This window comes from Euprymna scolopes, chromosome 18 (genome assembly GCF_053919585.1).
Source record: "Euprymna scolopes isolate OS-2025 chromosome 18, ASM5391958v1, whole genome shotgun sequence".
Lineage (NCBI taxonomy): Eukaryota > Metazoa > Mollusca > Cephalopoda > Sepiida > Sepiolidae > Euprymna > Euprymna scolopes.
Window position 1 is genome coordinate 290,574 of NC_136499.1, and position 25,062 is coordinate 315,635.

Consider the following 25,062-nt stretch of genomic DNA (forward strand, 5'->3'; position numbering starts at 1 on the left):
CAAAGGGACACATTTGGAAACCTTGATCTAAATAAGTTCGGGAGTCGCCATATATTTTAATTATTATCTGTTATAAATTCACTACTTTAGAAATAAGATTACACTGTTTAGAGAATATATATGCGTGTGTGTGTGCGTGTGTGTGCGTGTGTGTGTGCATCGGTGTGTGTCGATGTGTGTGTGAGCGTGTGTGTATCTATATTATATTTCCATCTATCTGTCTGTTCCACTTTTCTCCAAAATTACTAGAATGATCTGGTTGAAATGTTGCATTAACGTTTGTTATGACAAAGTACATCGAACCAAGTATTATGGTCCTATTTCAATTCATAGTTTGAGATTAATAAGGAGTTATATGTTTATATTTAATGAAAAAATGAGCACAAATGTAACCATATTCAATTATGAATTTGGCAAAAAACACATATTTTAAATCAATGGCTATAAATTTTCCCCCGTTTTTAACGGGCTAAAATGTTTAGTGTGTATATTTGATTAGTGATAGAAACCCCCGCAAAGTGTTGGAGCATTAAGAATAACCAAGAATAATAAAAGCTTAATATTTATCTATAATTATATTACAGAAAACCAGAATAAAGTAAAGTTTGTTTAAAATCCAAATAAACCAGATCTATAGTTTCTCTCCCATGATTGACAGGAGAGACATACATAAACAGCGTCATTCATAGGTATGCGCTGGTAAAGACACATACCCAGACGTGATTCTGATAGCGGTATTACTAAAATCCAATAAGAATAAAACCAATAATACTGACAATAAGCACAATAGCAGTAATTGAACAAATTTGACCAACATCTCTATCAATAACTCGGTTTATATAGCCACTACGACTGTCGTTTGAAGGATAAGGTCTCAAGACAATTTTATATCTACAAAAATAAGTTCCTCCATAAATTCACATATCTAGCTACTCATATTTGGGATTTAAAGGCAATAAAATAAATATTGTGATGATGTTTAAAGTGTCTAGTCATGTATGCGTAAATATGTGTTGATATTTTAGATCCGTGTAATATTAAGGTTTTGTAAACATATTCTGGGTGAAATAGTCAAGTACAAACGCATCGTTGCCTCTCATGAAAACACATATCATAATCAGGATAAGAGAGTTAGAGAATATATTACAAGAGCTAGATGATTAGAGCTAGATGGTGATTGTTACAACCCATCTAATTTCCTTACTTTTCTTTTATATTTAATAGTAAGTGAAAAAATTGGCGAGTCGAACCCGTCGCAATATCTCTATCGACTCTAGACTGTATCTTACTTTTATATTTAGAACATCTAAAAAGTATCTTGTTTAAAACTAGGTTAGCCCACTTTCTTTCACGTTAACGTACTGGCCAGTGATTTGAAATGGCATTCAATGGCAAACTCTCTCCCTGACTGCTTATTAAACTTTAGCGCCTTGCAACCACCAAATCATTTGCCCAAAAGATTGTAGAGCATCTCTTCTTCCTCAGATTAAAACTCTCACGCTTCCTCCTTCTTTTGTCGCTCTGTAATTCCTAAAACAGCTTGGATAATGCTCATTGTGCTGTTTGAGATTTTAGCCGCCTTTTCCCTGCCGTACGAATTTAAGTATAATCCAATTAACCTCGAATTTAGAATTTATGGCCCAGTTATTAGTTGTTAGTGGCTCTACCGAAACTTATTGCTGGATAATAACTGGAAATCGTCTATTATAAGAAAAACACCTTCATTTTACTAAGGATTTAAATCGACTAATGTTATATCACAGATCATAGAATTGTGAAAAATTGATATTTTATTTTTGATTATCAGGATAATCTCTCAGAAAGACCTATCATTGTGCAGTTTATCATTTTTAAAAGCTAATAACACTTTCCAGACAACCCTCTTCACTTTCAAAATTCTGGATTTCTAATACAAAATATCATCAAATAGTTTCTGAAATTATCGTACGCCAAAAATCGAATAACAACTTTTATTCGATTTGCATATTATTGGCTAAATTGTTGCAGATGGTATGATCTATTTTCTGCCACTCCTCATATAGTTTGGCATTTAATTCTTTTTTGATGATCATTTGTGCATTCTCACTCTTTTCTCTAGATGGGACTACACAGTTTCAATAAGATTTAGGTCTGGCGATTGAGGGGTCACTTTATTACTGTAATCTCTCTTTTTTCTCAAACCAACCCATTGAAACTTTCACGTATGGCATAGAATGTCTTGTTGGAAGATTATATCACTTCGAATGTTATTATTAAATATTTTAGTCAAAGAGGTTTGGTAAATCTGGTCCATCATGTAAGTATAAAGTGTGGAATCCATTCTGCTTTCACGTGTATACAACATTCCAGTGCCTGAAGAAGCTATGCTGCTCAAAACCATTACGCTTCCTTCTTTCAAATTTAGCAGTTGAAACCACACAATCAGAATGGGAATTTGCTACAGTTTTTGAATAGATGTTATGGATGTGTAATCACATACAATATCTCAATTGTTCCTTCCAAAGTTTAAGAAATAGAATCTATTAAAGTTACTTTCCTCATACCAAACAATTTTGGCCGAATCACCAATCATACATGTTTTTTTTGTTTTTAGTTTTTGCAAATTCCAGTTGTTTTTTCTTGTTGGCCTGAGACAACTATGACTTCTTCCTTGCTTTGCATCCTTGTAATCGCGCTGCTAATAATCTTCTTCTCAATGTTCGAGCTGATATGTTTTTCTTTGCATCCTTCCTAAGTTTATCAGCTAGCTCTGAAAAACTTTTATTCCTATTTACAAGTGATGCTCTTTTCAAAGATATATCTTACCTGGCGGATGTAGAGTTTTTGCAGTCTTTTTTTATGTTTGAAAAACTTTGTTTCCTTGTACCTTTTAATCTTTGTTTGAACTTCCTTTCTTGAACATTCCACCTTCCTGATAATTTTATCTGTATATCCTTAACCAGTTAAAGCAACAATTTGTGCCCTTTTAATCTCTGAAAGCTGCGTCTTTTGATGTATTTTCAATTAAATATACTATTATAGCACTGGCAGAAATCAAATATTGTCTGAAAAATAAGAAATAACTTTTAGTATGATAATGAATCTTTTTGAATATTGGAATGAATTTAGTATGAAACTCAGCTAAAACTCTTGAAAGAGGCTCTAAAGGAAATAAATACTACAATCTACTGTTAAATATTTTATATTTACTCTTAACTATTCACTGTACAATTCTTATTTTTAAATACGTAAGTTTAAACTATTATCTAAGTTTCTTTTATAAGCGCTCCATAATTTTCACCATAGGGGTTTGTTGTATAGTTAGACTCGCTTGCTTTAAGTGCAATAGATATTCTACATTTTCCACCCAAAGAGTATATTATCCAAAGCAATAATAAACCGATTTACGAAAAATAAATATTTGCAATTAATCTACAAGAGTACAAAAAAAAAGTCGACTGACAGTTATTCTATTTTATTTGTATATTGGAAAATTCTATAAATGCGAGTTGGTTATTTTCTTCCTTTCCTTTCTTGTACCTTTTTTGGGTTCATTGTTGTTTGTAAAATTCGAGCTTTGACTATACAGCTCAATTGGTAACAATTGATATTAAAACGCTTTGCTTGATATGATTTTTCCGACCTTATTGAAACCTAAATTGATTTATGAATATATATATATATATATATATATATATATATATATATATATATATATATATATATATATATATATATATATATATATAAGAGTAGGTATTCCCGGCGTTGCCCGGTATTAAACGTAATGTGAAATTCCTTTTCAAAAATGAAGCAAAAAAAAAAAAGAATGAAAAGAAACCGAGACAGGTGAGTCACGTACGATAGCCATTAAATAGCTTGCCATAATCTTCAAAAAGTGTGTTCAAACCTATTTATTCTGAACATAAGAAATTGTCATGTGAACAATTCACGCGCGGGCAGTCGTAAAACAGTTGACAAACAGATAAAAATCCGATGATCCCCAAGTACCAATTTTTAAATTATGATCCCCTTATCAGCCGATTTTCTGGATGAAAACCGATTAAAATCTTTCCCCATGTCTGAATGCCCTATATATGAAATTTCAAGTTTATAGATTAAAAATTCCTTAAGTATATAGGTTGTAAATTGTCCTCACACACATTCTCACTTTTATAGATATAGAGATAATAGGTTAATTAGAAGTCCAATTACCTTTTCTGATAAATGCACAATCATTGGCTCTATCTGTGGCGCAGTGGACAGAGAAGTTGAATCTCTACAGTTCCAGGTGAGCATTATCTGAAGATAGCGGTTTCAATCCTACCGACAGCAGGCCAGAGGTATAGTTGGCCAAAAACGTGGTGATACGGCAACAACTATGGAAAGCAGTAATTACTGAGGATGCAGTTAGAAGATTCGGTGTTCCTATCCCGCGATGTGTGTGTGTGTGTGTGTGTGTGTGACGCGTGCTTTTTAGCAAGCATTTTTAATTTCTCATTTGAGAGAGATGTGGTAATGAATGACTAGAAAATAGCGACCGTGTATCCAATGCACAAGAAGGGCAATTAGAAAAAATCCTCTTAATTATCAACATGTTAGGATTCCTCCATCCATTATTTGCCAGCTCATAGAAACTATTTTCAAGCAGGTGATACAGAACTACTTCTAATGCTATTTCTGCATTAAAACATGGATTAGTACTTAGATTAATCTATAAAGCTAATCATCTATTCATGGATAGTGACAGTATGGTCATATTGTGCGTGGACATTTTGAAACGTTTAACTGTTACATAAAAAATGACTCATTCGATGATAAAATGAATTGGTCATAACTTCACGAACGTACGTTTCGTGTCCATTTCAATATAGGCGAGTGCATGGAATGGTGCCTCAAGGGTCTGTCCTGGATCCAGTTATGTCTCTCTTGTATGCCAATTATCTACCAGACGAAATGGCCAAAAAGGTGCTACTCTTTATGGACAGTGTAAAATTGGTATACTTTAGAAGTAACTCTGATAAATTTCAAGATAATCTCAACAGGCTGTCGTCATAAAGCTGGAATTGATCGCGGAACTCTGTAAAATGCAGGCATCGTTCTATCAGATCTTTGCTTCCTTACTATCGGTTTTTAATCACAATTATTCACTATCATTTTAATGCAAAGAACCTTGATACAACTGTAGACAACTAACATGTAATATATATATATAGAAGCAAAAATGTGTGTGTATGTATGTACGTTTGTATGTTTGTATGTGTGTTTGTGTGTCTGCTAAAAAAAAAGTTGGTAGGATCGAACCCGAAGCCCTGAGGCGAAGTTTGAAAATAAAATCGGCCAGCCAGAATGAATTACTGAAAGATGTTTGAATTTATTTAAGTAAGAACTAAATTGACAGGTGCGCGCACGAAAGCAATAGCTATTCAACAAATGAGGTCAATGACCAGGTTTGTTTGTTATAAGCGAAGTAAAAAAAAGAAAACAACGTTAAAACTTAAGCGGGGGGGGGTAATCAAGACATCCAAAAAAACACACAAAAAACTAACGTAGGGCAAACGAACGATGTTAAATGTAAAAATCGAAAAAACAAAAAAGAAATGGCTTAAATAAGCGTGTTTCGATATTAAAATTTAAAAAATCGGTGGGTACCCGGGTGTTTTGGGTTGTGTCGTTGGGAGTGGATAAGCGAAGTAAAAAAAACAACAGAAAAACGAACGTTACGTGAAAAATGGCTTAAATAACACTGGTTCAATATTTAAATTTAAAAAATCGAAAAGAAAAAGACATCTCACATCACGATTCGAACCCAAAACGTTTATATAACGACCCAACGCGCTAACCAACTGAGCTAACGTGACGTACATGAATTAAGTCAGTTTTTTCAACTAAATCAGGTCATGACGTCATCTGACGTATGCGTAGAACCGGTCGTCGTCACGAGAGGACCGTTTTTGTTGACTCCTCCTGTCGAAAATTGTCGATTTCGGGGTAAAAAAAAACGTTTTTGGCCAATTGTGCGATATTTTTCGAGCGAAGGATGGAGCTTCGATATGATACCAAGTTTGTGAATTTTCGTCGTGTCTGTCGAAAATTTTTAGCGGGCACACACACACACAAATAAAAACATACAAACACACATACATACACACATTTTCGCTTTTATATATATATATAGACTAATCAAAACATAAGAATAAGCGAAGTAAATATTTAAAAAAAAAACAAAAAAACTAACGTAAAGCAAACGAACGATGATAAATGTAAAATGTGAAAAAAAAAAAAGAAAATGCGAAAACGAAAACAGAAAAACGAACGTTAAAACTTCTTTAAAAAATCTTAAAAATAAAAACAAAAATAACAAAAACACTTGAAAAATGGCTTAAATAACCCCGGGGGTTCCCGGCGTTGCCCGGGTGTTTTTGAGTTTGTGTGGTCGGGCGGGATGGGGGTGCTAATGAAAACCTAAGAATAACGGAGTAAAAAAACCCAGAAAATCTGAAAAACACGTGAAAAATAGCTTAAATAACCCTGCTTCAATATTAAAATTTAAAAAATCGAAAAAAAAAAGACATCTCAGACCACGATTCGAACCCAAAACTTTTAGATAATGGGGCCGTGCTCTAACCAACAGAGTTGAGACCACGTCCACCAAATTGTGTCGCTTTTTCAAATATTTAAAGGAAATCAGGTTACGACGTCGTATGACGCATGCGTAGAAACGGAATCGTCATGAGAGGACGGTTTTTGCCTTCCCCTGTAGAAAACTGATGATTTTAGGGTGAAAGAAATAACGTGTTTATCCAATTTTTCGATATTTGTCGGGCGAAGGTTGGAACTTTAATATGATACCTATCTGGCGAAAATCCGTGACCCGTGTCGAAAATTTTTGCAAGACATACAAATACACATACATACATACACACATTTTCGCTTTTATATATATAGATAATATTGCATAAATGGTAATATTTTCGCCATGAACAATAGCACTACAATTCTATGGCAAATCAGTAATTGCGAACAAATTTAGAATTAAAAATTATACATAAATTCATTAACTTTATATTTTAGTCTCAGATTATTAAAAAGGGTAGATCACCAAATAGTTTCCGAAATTATCGTACGTCAAACAATTTTTGACCTTGCATACTAGTAAAATTAATGTAAAACAATTTAGTTATTTATTTATCATTATTCATTATATATATATATATATATATATATATATATATATATATATATATATATATATATGCACGTTTCATTGAAGAACAGAGGCAACTGTTATTTGTTTCTCTTACAATCCATTTTTTCTTTTTGGCGGGCTAGTTTCCCAACATTCTGTTCGGGTGTAAAAATAGATTTGCAGTATTTCGCGTACGTTTTCGACCTCCATAAGTCGTCTTCAGACGCGTGATGAAAAATAATAAAAAATAAGGTAATGAATTTAATGGAAAGACGATTAAAATCGTTTTAAATACTTAAAACCATTTACGCGTTCCATCCGCTTCGTATTGAGCTTGATTAATGGTTGTTTTCTTTAATACGGATTAACAAGGCTTCAATAATTGGGAGGCGTACAGCACAGTGTGAGACAGCTAAAATGGCAGTGTTCATTATTAGTATGCTTCTAAATTCGATTTTGGAAGTTTCGTGTGCTGTGAGGTGCTAATAAATGGAGCTATTCAAGAAAAATAGGTGACATGTTAGTCGACAGGAGATACTGGTTCGAGTCATGCCAATGTTATTTTTAGAGACACATTTTCCTATGGGGCATTTGAAGAAGTACACGGTATTTCTAGTTTTGAGCATACTGTCGTCGGATGTAGGGTTATTGGTTTGTTTTTAATAATTTTGTAATAAATAATAAATCTGATTTTAGAATTTTTTTTTCCATGGTTGAAATATGTTTGTGTACTATAATTTTTATTATTTTTTCATCTATTTTATAATTCGCATGCATCTGATTACAATAAAATATGTTAATATCATTATCGTTGTTGTTGTTGTTATTATTCTTCTTCTTCTTCTTCTTCTTCTTCTTCTTCTTATTATTATTATTATTATTATTATTATTATTATTATTATTATTAGTGTTTTTATTAATAGCGATTAAAGTATGTTTAATCTGGTCAACGATGTAATTTGAGAAGTTGTTATTAATTAGCGTTTGTTTTATGCTAGAAAGTACTTTATATAATATTTCATAAGTGGAAGAACTACGTTTGACTCTCTAGATGAGATTTTTCACTACGACCATTTGCGTTGATAATTAAGGAGACATTACTGGCAGTTTTTTTTTTATTTCAAGGTAATAAATTTATCGGTGTCAACTTTAATTTCTATATCGAGGAAGGGAATAGTGTTTAGTTTGTCGTGTAAGTTTAACGTAAGAATTTAATCACAAGAAAATGATATATCCAGATTAATTTTTGAAATATTAAAAATGTTTGTATTATTTTGATATTCAGTTATTCTATACTGCTCTTAAATGTCATTCGCACAAAGTTTGCGGCCAATGTAATCTCCGACATTCTTCAAATGCATCTCGTCGAATTTTTTTGTCGAACAAAACCCTTTATTTAATTTATGGCGGCAGCATGTTCTCGTTCGGTCAGTCATGATCGGATGTAAGTGAAGTAATTTGCATTAATATATATATATATATATATATATATATATATATATATAGAGAGAGAGAGAGAGAGAGAGAGAGAAATATAGATAGATTGATAGATAGATAGATAGATACATAGATACATAGATAGATAAATAATTTTTTCAACCTAACCAACGTTATGTAACTCTACGAGTTGATTAAGTTACGTTCCTTTTAAATATAATTTAAAGATGATAATTATTCGAAAATAATACCAATCCAAACAAATTTCTGTAAAGAAATTAAATCGAATTATTTTCTACTCTTCTTAACAACGGTCTACAAGAAAAAACTGATGAACAAGAACCGATTATTGATTTTATAGGAAGAAGCAATTGACAAAAAAAAAACAGAAGAAATGATTGACTACTGTAACTAAATTCAAGTAAGTAGATGTCTCATTTTTTCACACTATAAATAATGTTTTATATGTTTTTATCATGTAATGCTTCATTGTTATAAATTTACACAAAACTAAGTGTTTTTTTTTCGTTGCAATTTTAAAACGTATTTTTCGATTGACATATGGATTTTAAAGATCACTTAATTGGAAAAGTTAATGACAAAAACATATACTTTACAAAAAAGAGTATTCAATTTGTTGTTACACCCCCTACTCTACATACAGTATAATCATATTGACACTCAGGTTACTGTTTAATTACGAATGTTAAGCGACACTGATCTATACTAAATGAACGATTATTTGGAAATGCCAAGTGCTGTATTTGGGAAATATCTCTGCTTATCCTGGCATTGTTTTAGTCGTTTGGACTTCTCCTTACCATTGGAATCAAGCAATGCCGGTTTAGGAGAAATGTGGTTCTGTGATTGATTAACTCTTGCTGTAACATTATCCAGGAACTAACACACGTTGTGTGAAGCTTCAGTCGCAAAGGAGATCAAGAATAATGAAGAACTTCACGCACTTTTTGTTTTGCACAATGACATTTATTTCCCCATTCCGTTACAGCTGTGACATCCTTCACGTGATCGTCTTCTCGAACGTCATTCACACTTCGCACGTGATCGTGAATGTTATCCACGTCTCTCCCAATATTCATCTCTTTCACAGTCTTCTCTCTACGTGTGACGTCAGTTCGCATATACGTGTGACGTGTGACGTTATTTTCGCATACGTAAGCGCATCCGCGCTGTTACATTGCTTCATAACAGACCTCGGTTATCCATTGTCTTCCGAGACTAACCTGAGGCCTACTACTACTACTACTACTACTACTACTACTACTACTACTACTAATAATAATAATAATACTAATACTAAAAATAATAATAATAATAATAATAATAATAATAATAATAATAATAATAATAATAGTATCGCACCCCGACTTTCTTTCTCGCTCCTAGAATATTCATAGTTTTTCTTCATCTTTCTTGCATCTATAATAGTGGAAAAGACGTCAGCGATCTTAACGAAACAAGTCGGATTAAAAGAACGTGCTGTGACATGTGTTCGTTGATCTTGCTACATTCTAGCGACACCAGATTTGAAGTTTGAAACTCGGTGATGCAGGTTATTTTAAAAATACACTTTTTGGTAATTGAATAGAGAGAGAGAGTTTCTAAAAATTTGAATGAGGGCATGATTTCACCTAGTTGAGATGCGACATACGTCAAGTTGATGATGGTGATCGTTCAGATTCTTAACCCATTTTTGGTTATCAAAACCTGAATTACATTTGGCGCTTTTAAAAACTTCTATTAAAATATATACGGCATACCGATTTCGATCACTGAAGTTAAGCATCGCTGAGTTTGGTGAGTATTTAAATCGTGAATATTTGGGAATACCAAATGTTGTATGTGCTACCCGCTTATCTCAGCATTGTTTCCAATCTCCTTGCCACTGAAGTCAAGCAAAGAGGTATGGTTGAAGATATCGCAAACTTTGCTTCACAATTACATGCAGTCATTTAATTAAAAAGTTAATGAAATGGATGGACTGAAAAATATTATAAGAAAATTGAAAATAATGAATAAAATGAACAAAACTTAATGACATAATATCTTATATGTACTGTATTAACACGTTCACACACCGGTTTCAATTAGATCGCCGAAGTTAAGCGACGTTGAGCCTGGTCAACACGAAATGGGTGATCATTTGGGAATAGCATTTGCTGTATACGGTTCCTGCTTATCTCTGCATTTTTTCCAATAGCTATGAATTCTTGCCACTGGAATCAAAGTGTTCCGATTGAGGGGAGGTGTTGTTATGGGTTGCGTAACCTTTGCTTCACAATTATCTGCTCATTCACCACAACAGAGGTATCCATTGTCCCTCATACCATAAATAAAGACGGTTTATGACGTATGTTCTGACATTGTATTTGAAGATTACCACGTGGTAATCTAAAGGAAAGTAGTTTTCTGATAAGATATTCCATAGATAAGAAGTTCTTGAAAATAAAGTCTGCTAATGGAAATCTCAGCTGATGCTAGGTACAAAAAGAGAAGAAATAGAAGTTTTTCAATTGTCATAGAAGTCGAGTTCTTGCTGTAAATGTCTTAGAATAGGGAACCAGAAATTTAAGCTCAGTTATTCACCTTCTATCGACATAAAGATAGACTAGACGGTGACTAAGTAGTTAACGGCACGGATTGAAAACCTGGGTGTGCCAAGTTCAAATCCATTTCTTTCTATAGAAACACATTAATTAAACACACATTTGACCCTGTGTCTGACATCCTGGAAACAGACGTTTTCTGTAGAAAATTAGTAGTCTAAGGCACTTGTTACTTCGATGCCTGCCCATATGCGTCAACAACCCGTTAAGTTAGAAAGTTATGGTTAAGAAAATAAATAAATACCATTAGTTTCTCTCTCTTAAATCTATTTTCTCCAAATAAAACTTCGAGGAAAATATGGGTCATATAAAAAAGGGACGAAGAAGTGAATAAAAAAGACTCGCATAAACGCCCCGCATATATAAAGACTTTTATTTGGTTTATTGATTATTCATTAATGAAAATATTACACTATCATTCGGAGATTAAGATTTCGGATTTTAGTTGGAAAGCGTAAGAATGGCTATGTAGTAACACGTGCATTGGTATGTAATTAAAAAATCATAGGTTTGCATGGAAGAGTACATTTTTCATCTCACTTATTAACAGCAAATCTAACATCGGCTGTTTACTGCACAATCCATTCTTAGTAATTTTTATAATCACATTCCTGAAATAACAACTTCGCTTCGAGACGTTACTCTGCAGATTACGCGTAGGTAGGCCGTAACAACTGCATCGTAACATATAATTACAATGCGCTGAATTTACATTGATGATTAACCTATGACATTTCTAAATATATTGATGACTATAATTGTGCATGCATTTATTAACAGCAAATCCAACACCGGCTATTTGTAGCATTACACTTTCTTAAGTAGTTTATATTATATTTTTTATACAGTTATACATCACTAACTGTACGGCACAATCACGTTGATACACGGGTTCTCGCCAGATCACCGAAATTAAGCAACGTTGAGCCTGGCCAGTACCAGATGGGTGACCATTTGGGAAGGCTAGGCGCTGTATGTACCTTCTGGGAAGGTTGGGCGTGGGGCCAAAAAAGAACTGTAAATGAACTCCTCGCTACAAAAGCATCTACAAAAGTTGTAGATGGCCTATGCCCCTCAAGGGCTATGGATGGATAGGACATCACTAATCAGAGTGACTATTTCAAAAATCTCTTTCCTACGCGATAACCTCGAGTAATAAGAAGCTGTTTCTTTTACACTTTTTACCATGTAACGTAGGTAGGTAATATCAGGTAATATATCTATATACAGATCGCATTTATTTTTAAACATAGTGAATTAAAAATTAAAAAAAAACTTAAAGGGATAGTTAACCGGTTTCGAACCTTGCCCAACAGAACAACATCGAGATTGGGATTACAATTAATAGAAAAAATGTGAAGGAATAGAGACGGCCTATAACCATAGTAGGTCTTTACATCTCAGTAGCAACGTGTTCTGTTTTGTGGAAATGAAAGTTATACAAAATAAGGTGGTTGCATCCAAAATGCTTAATACTTTTAGCATCGTTTTCCTTCATTTTTATGACACTTACGACGGCTCAAAAGTGTCTCAAATTGTCATAAGAATACCGAAGACGGTAAAAAGTAAGAGTACATAAAAACAGGTGATCAGTCGTCCAGTGTGTGCAGACCCACTAAGTGGATGATGTATTATAAATCAAAGTCTTCACAATTGTACAAGAGATGGTTTTCTCATCATTTAGGTCTGTAGTCGTAATTAGAAGTTTCTCTCAAACGGATTGATACATCATTCTGCTAGCATCAGACAAGAAAGTTATAAGCGTGTCAAAAGAGAAAAAGAATAGCGAATACAAATTTGTTTTCCGTAAAAATTATTGTATTGAAAATTATGTCACCTATGCGGTAGGTGTATCAGAATTTTTGTAGGAATTTTTGACACCCCTAACACGAAACTGCGAATAAAATATAAAAAAAACTCGCAATTTCTCCTTTAAATGTTGATTGTTTATTTTCATTATAGATTATACTTCCAAAATACACTATTAAAGTTGTTTTAAAAGTAATAGAATTTTTTTTTTTTAAACAGTAATGAAATTAATTGAATTTTACGAGTTCAGTATTTTGCAATTTTTAAACTTTAAAAATCTATCAAAATTTTTCTATTGATTCAATTTTTACGGTATTTTTAGGGTCAATGTGAAATTTTATGCTCTTTCCAATAAACTGAATATAATATTTTAGACAAACGTTTTTTTTTAATTCACCCCCCCCCCATTTTCACGTGTCTATTAAAAAGTAAATAATTAATTTACTCACCAAAGTTTTATATATCACAAATTGAAGATAAAAGATCAATAAATAATATATTCAAATTTAAAACAAAAAAAGTAGTGTTTTTAAGAAATTTACCTGTAAAGTCCGAAGTTTAAAACCTTTTTTGTAAAAAAACACGTTGTTTGATTTTCTTTTGTATTTTTTTAATGGCACCTTGGTCCTTGCTCCTTTAATTGAAAAAAATTAGGGCTTGAATTACATTTTACGAGTAGTTATAAGCTTGGAAAGACAGTGGGTCGAATTAATTCACGCCTCCCATTTTGAAATGTATATTCAAAAGTAAATAATTAATTTACTTAACAGTGTTATATATCACAAACTGAAGATAAAAGATCAATAAATAATATATTAAAATTAAAAAAAAATGTAGTGCTTTTTAGAAATTTACCTGTAAAGTCCGAAGTTTAAAACCTTTTTTTTTTTTAAACACGTTGTTTCTTTTTGTTTTTTGGTTTTTTTTTAATGGAGCCTTGGTCCTTGCTCCTTTAATTGAAAAACAATTAGGGCTTGAATTACATTTTTCGAGGAGTTATAAGCTTCGAAAGACAGAGTGGAATTATTCAATATTTTTCACGAAATTTCTGACACACTTACCTGTGCGGCGACACTTTATCAAAACAGAGTTTACATTAAAAAGAAAGGAAAAATTTTAATTGGAAAACAATAACTTACGAAATCGTCAACTGAAAAAACTGGGAGGCTTCAAAGGGGTAAGACAGAGTTATTTTTATTTTTTATTCTTTCCTTTTCGTTACTTTTTCTTTTATTGCTTCGAGCGGTTCGATCGATTTTCATCAAAGGAGTTTGAATTGTTTTGTTTATCGGAAATTTTGTCATTTTAGGGAATTTTAAAAGTTCATTCCGAGACAGGTTTTGATACGGCATTGAGCGTGCCACATGAGTTCAACTGAGCCCACTCAACTGACTCTCTCCTCTTCTTCTTTCTTCTTTTTTCTTTCTTCTCTCTTCTAGCTCAAACATGCTCTGCGATGTTTATTTATGCAGAGATGGTCATATGTTAATGGACTAATCAACTTATTACACGGTGTCTAAATTTCTTCAAAACAGAATTTTCTTTGATAAAAAATAATATAATTTTTCACTTAATCATTTAAAAAAATCTTTTTTATTAAAGAATAACCGATTTGTAAAACCCCACTTCTTCTACTGCTCGAATTATCAATTTTTTAACTTAAACTTTATTCAAATTTAATACCGTTGCTAACTCACACATAAATTGATTTTCATATGCTCTAGTACACCTAATTACCAGTGCAATTAAATCCTTGTGATTATATAGCCAATATTTTAGCCTAGGGCTGAATCTTCCAGTACCAGCTATACCGTCACACCTTGTTCCCTTGTAATTTCATTTGTAAAATAATCGAAATTGCTGGTTGCTTAAATGCAGCAACGTATTTTTATAGTCTAAAACTTATTGTATTAAATTGAAATTAAAAATAGAAAACCTATTGAAGTACCAAAATTGCTAGTAAGGTTTATTAGTCCTCGCGCGAAAGAGCAGGACATAAAATGGTTTAAATAATAATAATAATAATAATAATAATAATAATAATAATAATAATAATAATAATAATAATAATAATAATAGAATAAAAATAACAAAGACTTTCGCTTGCGAGGACTACTACGTTATGTACTGAATATTCGTTAATGAAACCTATATGAAATATGTTCCTTATTAAATTTTAAAGATTTTCTATTCTGAAAGAAGTTTTAAAAATTTAATCTAAAAAATTATTTTAAAGTTTTTGTTAAAAAAATTCAGATTTTCTCCTTATTCAGATCTGTATTACAAAGAGGGGGTTTCAAAAAATGAGTTGTGATGTGAGGCGAAATACAAACTGAAACAGAGAGAATATTCAGACCTGTAATAATACAAAGAGGGGGTTGCAAAAATGAATTATGGTGTGAGAGGAGAATTTTAAAATATAATCTTAAAAAGATAAGATACAAGTAAGAAAAGCATTTCATCCAAGGCATGAAAATTGTTAAACAAAATGTTTTTACTATAGGCTTTAAAAATAAAGGTACATGATTCAATTTGAAATTTATTTATCTTCAAAGAGCACTTTTATAAATTTTACAAAGAAAGGTATAAAAATTTAATTTAAATTGAATCAAAAAATTACCTTGGATTTATTTTATGTAATGTACATTTTGTTGCAATTTAAAAACATTATATTTCATTTAGCAATTAATGATATAGATATAAAATTTTCAATGATTTTTTTTAAAAAAGTGCAACAGAATGTACATTACATAAAATAAATCCAAGGTAAAATAGCAAGTGTGTTACAGAAAGTTAATTAGATTATCTCCAGTGTTACGTATAAAATTAACACCGCCGTTAATTGCCATTTTAATAATTTAAAAAATAATAGACAACGCAAAATTTTAGCAAAATGTTTAGATTTGTTCAGCTGATTACATTTGAATGCGGGACCGACTTACAAAAATTTAGGGCGACGACTTTTCGTTCAAATGGATAACATGACTTCTAAGACACTTTGGAAAAACGATCTCTCTTTTACAAAATTCTCACTAGAAACCTAAAATATTTGCAATGTTGGCGTTTCGTTCAGAACTCTTGCAAAATTAACATTATTGAAGACTCACAGCGTTCGTATATATTTCACTTTAGCAAACATTTCGGCTGCGTGCTGATATTGACAATTAGTACAAATTATTTCTCTGAGATTTCTGGGAATGTCATGTTGGTATATTATTCCCTAGGAATGTATTAATTATACAAGAATTCACGTATAATGATATATATATATATATATATATATATATATATATATATATATTGACATCTTGATGGGGGCCTTCTGACTTTGCAGAAGTTACCGATTTAGTGGGACTCTTCTTACTGAAAGAACTTAAATACCACTTTAAACATATCCAAGGAGGCCTTTATAGAGACGATGCCCTGTACAACAAAACAATTAAAAAATTACATAACTTCTTTAATAACTTTGTCCTTTCTATAATTATCGAACCAAACAAAAACACTTCAAATTTTCTAGATGTTACACTTAATCTTAACACCGAAACTCATAGCCCCTATCATAAACCTAATCTTACGCTTTTATACGTCCATAACTCTTCGAACAACCCCAACTTAATTATAAAATCTATAGTACCATCCGTCTCTAGAAGAATTTCTGCTCTTTCTGCTGATAAAAAACTTTTAATCAAAATGCGACTTTCTTCAATAATGCCTTATGGAACTCAGGACACAAGGAAAACATCAAATACAACAATTATGCTCCTCCTTCAGGCTCCCTTAAATCTGTAATCACACACAATATGACTCGTAAGAAACCAGTTCAAATAACAAGATCTGCCGCTATCAATAACAATGAACCAGTCTACATATATAATCCAAACCAAAATACTAATCGCAATACCTCTAACCCACACAGTAGCATTAGGAGAAAGAAAAATATTTGGTTTAATCCTCCATTTAGCCTAAATGTCAAAACTAATATACCTAAGGAATTCTTCAACATTGTATAAAACTCTTTCAAATACCCACACAGATATAATTCTATTTTCAATAAAAATTCAATCAAGATTTCTTATCTAACAATGCCTAATTTAGCACAAAGAATCTTATCATTTAATAACAAAAAAATTAAATCAGCCCAAAATATCTCTTTCCCAATTAAACCCCCAAAACTAACTGTAATTGTAATAACAAACATCTTTGTCCACTCAATAATGATTGTATCCATAAAGATGTTATATATTCTTGCACTATTACTGAGCTCCCACACAATTCTCCCATAACATACTCTAATATTTCGTCTACAAGTTATCCTTCTCCCATCCGCCATCTGATATAGTTACTAATCCAATGCACCACTCGAGCATCCCCTCCATCTACAATCATAAAACTAGCAATGAGGATAAAAATAATAGTGATAATAATAATAATAATATTAATGAGAATAATAATATTCATCCTAACAGCCATCCTAACACTAACAAGACTCATTGCCCCTCCAAAACAATCCTCATACAATCATTGTCCCACCATTTGTTGAACACTATGAACAAAATTCAAACCATTCAACTAATACAAATCAGCAAATTAATATTAATACCAGACCTCGAGCTTTTAATAAAGTACATACATATATCGGCGCTACTTTAACATTACTTAAGAAAAGAATATCAAATCACATTTCTCCTTTTAACAACCATAATTCTAATAACCAAGGAACTTCTCTAACTACTTTAATTAAAAAACTTAACTTTAATAATACACCCTTCTCAATCAAATGGACCATCATAAAAAAGTTAAGTCTTGTCGCCTCTGCACAACCGAAGCTATAACTATAATTACTTCCCCTCAAAGTAACAATATAATACATTCTAAAAATGAACTGATCTCTTTCTGTAAACATAAGTCCAAATTTAATTATGGCAATTTTGAAATTACATAGTTATTACTTTTACTTTTAGATAAATATATAATATTTTCTTTAACTTTATCGTTTTTTCTACATACTTTCTTAATACTTTATAATTTAATAATCCTTTATCCTATTTCTTTATTTCTTCTTTGCTTGGCCGGTTTTTTATCTGCAATTTCTGTTTTATTCTTTATTTATTCCTATCTATCTAATATATCAATCTACCCACACTTTCATATCTTGTATGTATATTTACTTATATTTTACTATATGCATTTATTACTTATTTTCTTGCTTTTTCCTGAATTTGCAGATACCGCCCCCCCATTAAATAATTTTTATTTTTTGTTGTATATTTTATTTTTTTATTTATGTATTTATTGTTTATCTATTATTTATTTTCTATTCATTTATTAATTTATTTATTTATTTTCTATTTATTGTCTTTTAACAACTCTTGCTGACATTTTCTTAAGTAATAACCTGTACATTTCAGTTGACCTATATTATTTTGCCATATATATATTTTTTCTCACCTTTTAACATTTCCTGTCTGGGTCATTTTGACATTTGTTTTTCTATTTTATATTTGATTCTATCACCATTTAATTTTTCCCCTTCTTTTTCCCTGATCTTTCTTATTTATATTTATGTCTCGGCAGCAGTGAGAAAAGCATATCTTATTTTTCTTTTAATATTATTGGAATTTTTCCCCTTTTCCTTTGTACATATTTGTGAATTATTCCATGGATTTCGGCCTTTGGATTATTTTGGACCATCTTCCAATTACGGGATTTCCTTGGATTTTACTTGTGCAAATGGAAATTCAATTAACTTTCTTGAAGTTATATTTTTGGATTATACCGTCATTGGATTATTTATTTTTCATCAGACTATCCATTCACGTGCAATCACCTTTTACTTCACCATATTCCCTCTGCTTCACTTTTTTGTTATCAAGTAAGATCTATGACTTACTTGTTATTTCATCAAATACTTTTGTATGCAAAATCCGATCCCGCATTTTGCTAATTCCTACCCTCTGATGGGAAGGAAAGTATTTCTTCGAAACTCCGCGGATTATGGACTACCCACTTATCAAGTGTTTTCTTTTCAGATTAAATATGTTTTTAACTTTTTTTCAAAGTGTTTTTAACATGTTTTATTAACTGTTTGCTCGTATATATATATATATATATATATATATATATATATATATGTGTGTGTGTGTGTGTGTGTGTGTGTGTAAATATATATATATATATATATATATATATATATATATATATATATATACTAGCAGTACCGGCTAACCGGCGTTGCCCGGTGGAAGCATGCCCCCCTCCCCCGCGGAAAAATAAAACCAGTAGAGATAAAGTTCTTTTTATTTTTGAAAAAGTATTTTATTCGTTATGCATAAATGTTTTTGTTTTTGGCAGATTTGCCGTATGAATGTACAAGTAGCCTCCAACCCTGTAATCCAAAAAAGGGACACGTTGGATCGACGTTGGTATATAGATTAACCATATTGTTTAACAAATAAAACGATCTAATGTGTTTTATTTAATAATTAATATTTTTTATTGTATAATTTAAAATGTAAAACATTCAACAATGCAAACAATGCGTTGTATAAAAAATGTATTATAAAATGAGATTTAAAATGATTAAGTGTGTTTTATTTTATAATTTTGAATTGGCCGTTGTTATCTGCAGCATGCTGTGCCTTTTTTTGAAAAATAATCTGCAGTATGAGGTAACGTAATTTGCTACTGAAAGTGTTTATTAATATTTTTAATTCATAAAATATTATTATTATTTTTTTTAATCATAAGAAAAAATATTTTTGTTCAAGTAGTACACAAATGTAAAGCATTTTTAAAAAAATATTTTTCGATAAAATGTCTTGTTCAATTTAGGTAGTCGGTTCATTGTTATTATGAACAGTGTAAAACATACATTTTATTCATTCATCGAAACTTTTACTTTTTTTATATCGAGGTTACCACTTATCAAAGCCCGGAGGCGACTCAGAGATAAGGGTATTGCGTGTACAGTAATCAATGGGATAGTATTGTAGTAATCATTAGTAATGGAGATTTGACAGAGTGTCTTACTTAAGGGGGCGGTTTGTCAGGAATTTGTTTATGTTTGACTTGAAGACATCCAAGTTGTAGTCAGGTTGGGAACAGGCAAACATAAGAGAGTTCCACAGTCGTGCACTTCTGAGAAAGAAGCTCTGCTCATGGAATCTACGTTTGGATTTAGGCACAGATAAAGAGTGGGGAAATTATTGACAGTAGTTTCGGCTATACGGGTGTTTCTCGTAAAAGATTGGCGAACTGGAACGAGAAATTGGAGCTCAGACGAGCACTTGCCATGGAAATAACGATAAAACAAACACAGGCTCGCAACGTCTCTTCTGTGAGAGAGAGGCTGCAGGGAAGAGAAAAGGGCATCCTCCAATAAGCCGCGAAGTCTATTTTGTACTCTGTCAAGGCAGGATAAGCTGTTTTTAGCAGCCCCTGCCCAGATGTGGCAGCAGTACTCCATCCTTGGACGTACTTGACTTTTATATAGATAGAGAATTGCATCAGTAGTGAGATATCTTCTAGAGCGGTAGAAGGATCCCACCATTTTCCCAGCGTCCTTGGCAACAGATCTGATATACGTGTTTCATTTCAGATCAGGAGTAAAGGTCAAATCCAGAAGCTTGTCAAAACATGGAGCCTCCCCAAGACGAGAGCCATCCATTTCAATTGATGCCAGATGGGGATCAGAGCGTTAATGATATAAAGAAAGAAGCTTGGTTTTGGATGCATTAAAAGTGACCAGCCATGGCTTCCCCCACTGTATCACGTGCTCAAGATCAAGGGAGAGAAAATTAGAGAGAACTTTGTAATTTACGGCCTTTGATGTGTTGCCATAGATGGTCATGTCATCAGCATAGATGTCAATGAATGATTTAAGTATGTGTTTAGGGAGATCATTGATGTAGATCAGGAAGAGAGTTGGGTCCAGAATGGACCCTTGAGGGACTCCAGCATTAATACTGTGGGCCTCTGATTTCTGCCCATTAACCACTACTCTTATGAGCCTATCGGAGAGAAATGATTTAATAATTGAGAAAACATTTCCAGTGATACTGTAGCTGGAAATATCGTGAAGTGAGCTCTTATGCTAAACCTTATCGAAGGCCTTCGATATGTCAAGAGCAATTGCTCTGGAAAGGAAGCCTTTGTCAAGAGATATAACCGTTAGCACATCTTCTGTAGATCTTGCAGAGCGGAAACCATATTGCATGTCACTAAGAAGGTTGTTTCTGTTCAGGTGGTTGACTACCTCTTTATATAATATGGATTCCAGCAACTTACTCATGGCACACAGGAGACTGACTGGTCTGTATTAGGAGGGAGATGGCTTTTCACCTGAATTCTTTAATACAGGGCATACTGATAAGGTTTTCCAGTGTGTTGGAAAGCACTTCTCCTTAAGGCAACGCTTAAACAGCTTTGTAAGTATGGGGCAAGTTCTGGTTGGAGCGTTTTCAGCACTATAACTGGAATGCCGTCAGGGCCAGTTGCTTTACTGAAATCAAGGTTCTTGATTAACTTGGCGACCTCATGCACGGATATTTGTATGTTGCATAGTGTGTTGTCTGTTATAGGAGAAAATACGGGGAGTTGATGGCCTTCGTCGCATAGGGTAGAATTAGCTGCAAAGTTCTTGGCAAATATTCTCGCCTTGTCTGATGCTGACGAGATGACCTCAGGTCCATTGATGATAGTTGGGATAGAACCCACGCTTCTGTTCAAAATCCTGTTTCCTATTTGCCAAAACTAGTGGGAGCCAAGCCGTTGCTCAGCTACTTTGAATTTAACGCACTGAGCATACAGCTATCTTTCATTTTTTATTACTCTTTTACAGTGGTTGCTGGCAGTCCTGAAAGCAGCTATAGTCTCAGTACATCTATTACGTTGGTAGCTATGGAAAAAGTGATTTCTGTGCACGATGGCAACAGACCATTCTGGAGAGGACCATGGCTGGCTGTTAGGTTTTTGTTGGAATTTTTTGGATGGTATGAATCGGCCTATGTCTACAATAAACCATTCGGTCAGGTGTGATACTATAGAGGGCAAATCTTTTTTAAACATGAAATGCAGAGGTAGATCAGATATGAATGTGCGGAAGCTATCCCAGTCAGCAATAGAGTATCGATATACAGTACGGTGGAGAGGTACGTCTGAAGATTATTACATTTCATTTTTAACTTAACTGCTACAACGGAATGGTCGGAGGATCCTAGATGAGATAGAAGGGAACATGAACATAGCTCAGGGGAAGTTGTGAGGAAAAGGTCTAGAAGGCTTGCATACTGACCGGTAGTATCGGGCACATGGGTGGGTTCGTGAACAATCTGAGTGAGGTCATAGGCAGTGGCAAAATCATGACAGAACCTCCCCTCGTCATCGGTCTTATTTGAGTGGATCAGCCATTCCACATTATGGACATTGAAGTCACCGCAAATGTGAATGTTAGACGAAGGATGAGCAGACAGGATGTGGTCAATTTTCTCAGATATACTTTTAAAGATAGTAACCCCACTGTTATGGGGGCGATAGAGGGCAGTGGTGTACGCTAGTACAACCCGGAAGTTAGTGCCAACCGGAAATCAGTGGTGTAAGCTAGTGCAACCCGGAAGCACATGTAAGGTAAATTAGGGTCTTCTCTGGAGATATCCCTACCACATGGAAAGCCATCTTTAATGTAGGCATATATTTCATGCTCATGGCGATCTTGGGGTCAGATTTAGATGTTAAGTTAGAGTATCTTTTAATTATGAATTCGTCTAGGGAAGTGGTTGGCCCCATGTCAGTTTTATTTAGAAAGAATATGTCCGGTATCGTCTCCTGTAATTGTGTTTCCACCTCTGGAAGGTTGGAACGTAGACCCCTGATGTTGGAGAAGGAGACCTGGTAGTAGCGCCGTTCGTTAGAGGATGGAGTTCGAGGTTTATTCGTGTTTTTTTTTCTGGAGATTTTTCATGTTGAGTTTTTGGGATTTGTGGAACAGGTCGATAGACTTGGTTGGAGCAGGACAGAGAGGGAAAGTTAGAGAGAAAAAAACAAGAATTTTTTTCTTTTTTTTTTTTTGTAGCACATGATAAGGTAAACCGACCCAATTACCCACTAGTATGTCATCGAGAGGCCCTACCAGAAACTACTATATGGTCCAGAATCCATTCACCAAATGGCAATACAGCAGCTCCGGTACTTTGCACCTGCTGATAGGACAGCCTCCTTAGTGGTTAATCCAAGGTTCAGGTCTCTGACTATAAGGCGGATAACGTCAGCCGAGATGAAACGTTTACCTCCAGCACCCTTACTAGTAACATGGCCACAAGAATAGACATAGAAACAAAAATTTCCCGACATATCAGGCTACTGTTCACAAAGTACTACCGACCTGGAAAGCAGCTTTTTCTTCAACCTTTGTCAGAAAAATTACTCATTGAGAAATTAAGACTGAAGGGCAAAAAAAGGAGAAGCGAGAGTTACTGGTGCTGCCGATAACACATCCACATGCATTATCTACTCTCCATTAAAAAAAATGTGAGAATGACTTATTATTATCTACTGACATGTTATAGAACTAAAATTTTCCTTAATAAGAAATATTGTATATAAAATCAGAAAATGTTATGATATTATTTGTCAACAACGATCACATTTTTGAGTTGTTTAAAAAATGGATCGAAAATTTGATTTTCGTTCCATTCTCCTATTTTTTCTTTGTTTATGTATATAAAGAAGAACTAAGGAATAAATTAAAATCAACCGACTTAATTTTCGTTCCTTTTTTCATGTTTAGGGTTAGGGTTTAGGTTGGTCCTAGATCCAGATGGAAAGAGAGAGAGAAAAAGAGAGAGAGAGAGAGAGAGAGAGAGAGAAGCAGAAGCATTTTATTTATGTATCTGTTGCATAACTAAACAGCAAATCTGCCATTATTTATCTGTGGATAAGTTGTATGTTTAAAGTAAAAGAAATTATATTTATCTAAAACTAGAACTAATTTATAACTAATTTAGATGATGTTGAAGCATTTCTCCTTACAAACACCCCGGATATCTAAGCACTAAGTGATACTAACCTACACTCCTCCATCCCTTCTAACTACTTTAACATGCCTGGATATCTCTCACTCTACCGTAAGAATTCTGACAGACATATGCACGGACTTGGAGTCTATATTCGTAATACCCTCCCCTTGATTAGAGAAATAAAACTAGAATCGGACGATCAAGCCTTTGTGTGCTTTAAACTGTACATGCAACATAACATTAGCTACTTCTATTTTCTTTACCGCTCTCTCTCTCTCTCTCTCTCTCTCTCTCTCTCTCTCTCTCCCCAATAAACAAAGTCTCTGATAGTATAGATGCAGCACTCTCCCTCGACACAAGTGCACAAGTACATGTATTTGGTGACTTCAACGTCCACCACAGAAACTGGTTTGGATTCTCTACTTACACAGACGCAGTTAGTAGCACAACATATAGCTTCTCTATATCTCACTCCCTATCACAGATGGTTACGTTTCCAACCCGTTTCCCAGATCAACAAGAACAGCACGCATCACTTCTAGATCTGTTTCTGACCACACTTCCCGATGATTGTATAACGAATGCCCACATCCCACTTGGAAACGCTGATCAGGCAGTGATAATGGTCGAAATTACCCTAAACTCTAGGGCTAAAACTAAAGAGCCATTGCTCAAAACAACGAGATACTATAAAAAGGCTGACTGGGAAGCCATCAAGGATCTCATCAGAGATGCCCCATGGGGTAATATCTTTTCTCTTTCTGCTGAACAGTGCGCGAATAAGACCACTGAATGGTTCAAAACGGCAATTGAAGCACATGTTTCCACGCGGAAATTTTATAGCAAGCCCCACTCTCCCCAGTGGTTTACATCTACTTGTGCAGCTGCCATCACGCAAAGACAGTATGCGTACCGCAGATTTAACCGACATAAGCCAGTTCAAACAGACAGAAGTATATACAAGATAGAAGTAACTCTAAGAAAGAAATAGCAACAGCTAAGAGAG